This window comes from Lichenostomus cassidix, chromosome 28 (assembly GCF_008360975.1).
Source record: "Lichenostomus cassidix isolate B80296 chromosome 28, HeHo_3.0, whole genome shotgun sequence".
NCBI classification, from domain to species: Eukaryota; Metazoa; Chordata; class Aves; order Passeriformes; family Meliphagidae; genus Lichenostomus; species Lichenostomus cassidix.
Genome location: NC_139508.1, coordinates 1,697,150 through 1,701,753, shown reverse-complemented (window position 1 = coordinate 1,701,753; position 4,604 = coordinate 1,697,150). Strand labels below are relative to the sequence as shown.

The 4,604-nt window shown below is 53.5% G+C and overlaps 1 long non-coding RNA gene across 4 annotated transcripts; it reads right to left on the bottom strand.

The window, feature by feature from the left end:
* Positions 1-818: 818 nt before the first annotated feature.
* LOC146426110 (uncharacterized) lies at positions 819-4,201 on the bottom strand. Of its 4 annotated transcripts, XR_014846212.1 has the most exons (4): positions 3,954-4,201; positions 3,345-3,891; positions 2,993-3,020; positions 819-2,932 (listed from the first exon to the last, which is right to left on the bottom strand). It is a non-coding gene; the product is annotated as an uncharacterized LOC146426110 (long non-coding RNA). The 4 variants fall into 4 exon arrangements; XR_014846213.1 differs by having other exon boundaries at positions 2,834-3,020; positions 3,114-3,891; XR_014846211.1 differs by having other exon boundaries at positions 2,834-3,891.
* Between the last annotated feature and the right edge of the window lie 403 nt (positions 4,202-4,604).

Below are 4,604 nucleotides of genomic sequence, written 5' to 3'. Positions count from 1 at the left end.
ACACACGGAGATTTCAGAGACAGGAATTTCATACTCTGGAATTTCACACACGGGAATCTCACACAGCAGGAATTTTACACATGGGAATTTCTCACACGGGGATTTTACACATTGGGAATTTTACACACTGGAATTTCATACACAGAGATTTCAGACACCAGGAATTTCACACGGGAATTTCATAGCCGGGAATTTCACACAGGGCGATTTCAGACATGGGAATTTCACACACTGGGAATTTCACACACCGGGAATCTCACATAGCAGGAATTTCACATACCTCAATTTCATACCAGAATTTCACAGGGGAATTTCACACAATGGGAATTTCACACACTGGGAATTTCACACACTGGGAATTTCACACACCGGGAATTTCACACAATGGGAATTTCACACAATGGGAATTTCACACACCAGGAATTTCACACACCAGGAATTTCACACATCTGATTTTCCCACCGGAATTTGGCACACCGAGGAATTTCACCCCACCATTTCCCACCGCCGCAATTTCACACGCAGCACAACTTCCCGCACTCAAAATCTCCTTTATTCCCCCCATCCCTCCCTCCCTCCCTCCCTCCCCACCGCGCTACCTGCAGCGCTGGCAGAGCTGCCAGGAGGTACCAGGAGGTGCCAGGAGGTACCAGGAGGTGCCAGGAGGTGCCAGGAGGTACCAGGAGCTGCCAGGAGCTGCCAGGAGCTGCCAGGAGCTGCCAGGGCTGCAGGGAGCTCCGCAGGAACCCCCTGAGCTCCCCCCGGGCTGCTCCAGCATCTCCTCGGGATGCTGCTCCACACCTCGGGGAGTTATTTCCCCTTCTCCCTGCCCCAGGCTGGGGATTGTTCGGGATGGAATGGGATAAAAGTGTAAAAAGCACAGAATTTGGGGAGCTGCCTGGCTCGGCCGATTTCCTTTTCCCGCCGGAAAAATAAACCCGCAAAAAGCTCGGCGGTGCCTTGGGACCTCAGCGACAGCGCCCAGAGAAACCCTAATTAAACCCTAATTAAAGCCGAACAGTTCCCAGGGAGCTGAGAGCGGCTGGGGCAGCCAGATGTGACTGGGGGCAGCCAGATGTGCCCGGGGGGTGGCCAGATGTGCTCTGGGGGACAGCCAGATGTGACTGGGGGCAACCAGATGTGACTGGGGGCAGCCAGATGTGCCCTGAGGGCAACCAGATGTGACTGGGGGCGGCCAGGGGGGTCGGGAGGAGGAGGAGGATGAGGAGGAGGAGGAGGAGGAGGAGGACAGACCCAAGGGTTGAGCTGCTGCTGATCCCATTCCTACCCCAAAATTCCCACTCCCCTCCACCCCCGCGGATCCCAAAGCCGGGATGGAGCTTGGGATCCAAACGGGAGGGATTTTGGGGGCTCCGGGAGCGAGCCTGGCACAGCCCAGACTCATTCCAAACCCATAAATTGTCACCCTGCAGCATCCCGAGGCACTCAGGGATTTCTGACCAGAATTTTGCAGGGATTTCTGGAATCCAATCCTCTCCACATCCCACAGGCAAACAGGGAACAGGGAGCGGAGCGAATTCCCATCCCGGGCTGCAGGAAAAACCCCAAACCCGGCCGTACCTCGGTCAGCGAACACCCGCACGATGTCCCCGGCGACACTGAACTCCTCCACCCGACACGCGGTCAGCTCTCCTCGCTCCGGCGCGCTCAGCGCTTCCCTCGAGCGGAAAATCCTCCAGAGCAGCGGCGGCACGGCGGCGGGGAGCCTGGGGCTGGGTTTGGAGCTCAACCCCAGCGATTTCAGCAGCGACTCCTCCTGCGGGCTCAGCTCGGCCAGCACGGGGCTCAGCAGAGCCCAGGCCAGGCTGGGCAGGAACCACATCGTCCTCTCGCTGCTCCAGACAAAGAACGGCCCGGCGGGGCTGGAGGTGTGGATTCCCCCGACGGGAGGCTTTGATCGCCCGGGGAGCGCCGCGGGATTGCCGGCAGGGGCGGAGGGAGGATCCGCCGGGACCCCTTAACCCTTTCGGCAGCTCCTAAACCCTCTCGGGAGCTCCTAAACATTTTCAGGAGCTCCAAAACCCTTTCAGGTCTCTCCAAAACCCGTCCAGGAACTCCAAAACCCTTTCAGGAACTCCAAAACCCTTCCAGGAGCTCCAAAATCCTTTCAGCAGCTCCAAAACCCTTTCAGCAGCTCTAAAACCCTTTCAGCAGCCCCAAAACCCTTTTGGCAAGTCCAAAACCCTTTCAGTATCTCCTAAACCCTCTCAGCAGCTCCAAAACCCTTGCAGGAGCTCAAAGAACCTTCCAGGATCTCCAAAACCCATTCAGGAGCTCCAAAACCCTTTCAGGAGCTCCAAAACCCTTTTGGCAACTCCAAAACCCTTTCAGCAGCTCCAAAGCTCTTTCAGGTCTCTCCAAAACCCTGTCAGCAGCCCCAAAACCCTTTCAGCAGCCCCAAAACCCTTTTGGCAGTTCCAAAACCCTTTCAGCAGCCCCAAAACCCTTCCAGGATCTCCAAAACCCATTCAGCAGCCCCAAAACCCTTTCAGCAGCTCCAAAACCCTTCCAGGATCTCCAAAACCCTTTCAGCAGCTCCAAAACCCTTCCAGGTCTCTCCAAAGGTCCGGTTGAGGTCCGGCACAGTCTGTAGGGTCAGGATGAGGATCTTCCCGCAGAAAGCTGATGGGAAATCGAGTGCTGCTTCCCAAAATTTCCCCCAGCTTCAGGGCAGAGCAGAGCAGGTTCTTCCTCCCAAATCCCAAATCTTCCTCCTCCTCCCAGATCTTGGCTCTTCCTTCCAGATCCCAAATCTTCCTCCCAAATCTTGGCTCTTCCAAATCCCAAATCCCATTTTTTTAAACTCAATCAGTGCATCCAACGTTTCTTTCTTAAAGCCATCGACTTGCAGCACATCAAACCACCCAAGTCCTGTTTCACACAGCCCCAAAACCATCAGCCCCAAAACCATCTGCCCCAAAACCATCAGCCCCAAAACCATCAGCCCCAAAACCATCGGCCTCAAAACCACTGGCCCCAAAAACCATCAGCCCCAAAACCTTTGGTCCCAAAACCATCAGCCCCAAAAGCCAAGAGTCCCCAAAACCCACCGGCCCCAAAATCATCTGCCCCGAAACCTTTGGCCCCAAAACCATCAGCCCCAAAAAACATCAGCCCCAAAACCATCAGCCCCAAAAGCCAAGAGTCCCCAAAACCATCAGCCCCAAAAGCCATCACCCCAAAAGCCATCAGCCCCAAAACCATCACCCCAAAAACCATCAGCCCCAAAACCATCACCCCAAAAACTATCACCCCAAAAGCCAAGAGTCCACAAAAGTCATTGGCCCCAAAACCATCAGCTCCAAAGTCATCAGCCCCAAAACCATCAGCCCCAAAAACCATCAGCCCCAAAAACCATCACCCCAAAAGCCATTGACCCCAAAAGCCAGCAATCCCCTCCCAGTCCCAGTCCCTTCCTGGCCATCACAGCAGAGCTGCCACCAGCACAGGGATGTCACCCCAAAGCCAGCTGGAGTCACCCAGCTCTGGGAAATCCCGTTTGTCCCCCAAGGTCACCCCAGCTCTGCTCCGGCCAGGCTGGGCTGGCAGTTCCCTTCCTGCCCCGAAAATCCCACTGAAAAGCAGGAATTCCAGCTCTGGGGTGTCACTGGGATGTCACTGGGATGTCACTGGGATGTCACTGGGATGTCACTGGGGTGTCACTGGGGTGTCACTGGGATGTCCTGTGGGTCCCAGGCAGGGACAAAGCTCTGCCAGGGCTTTCCTGACTCAAACACAGTGAGCCTGGAGGGGAATCATTGGGATAAACCCAGCAGGGAAAAATCCAAAATTCCCATTCCCTGCCACCTGGAGGGGAATTATTGTGATAAACCCTGCAGGGAAAAATCCCAAAATTCCATTCCCTGACACCTGGAGGGGAATCATTGTGATAAACCCAGCAGGGAAAAATTCAAAATTCCATTCCCTGACACCTGGAATTGTATGTCACAAACCCAACATGGAAAAATCAAAAAAATTCCCATCCTCAGGAACCTGCAGGAGAATCACCATGACAGACCCAATATGGAAAAATCAAAAAAATTCCCATTCCCTGACACCTGGAGGGGAATCATTGTGATAAACCCAACATGGAAAAATTAAAAAATTCCCATTGCATGACACCTGGAGGGGAATTGATATCACAGATCCAGCAGGGAAAAATCCCAAAATTCCCATTCCTCTGACACCTGGAGGGGAATCATTGTGATAAACCCAGCAGGGAAAAATCCAAAATTCCCATTGCATGACACCTGGAGGGGAATTGATATCACAGATCCAGCAGGGAAAAATCCCAAAATTCCCATTCCTCTGACACCTGGAGGGGAATCATTGTGATAAACCCAGCAGGGAAAAATCCAAAATTCCCATTGCATGACACCTGGAGGGGAATTGATATCACAGATCCAGCAGGGAAAAATCCCAAAATTCCCATTCCTCTGACACCTGGAGGGGAATCATTGTGATAAACCCAGCAGGGAAAAATCCAAAATTCCCATTCCCTGACACCTGGAGGGGAATCACTGTGACACATCCAACATGGAAAAATAAAAATAATTCCCATTCCCTGCCACCTGGAGGGGAAT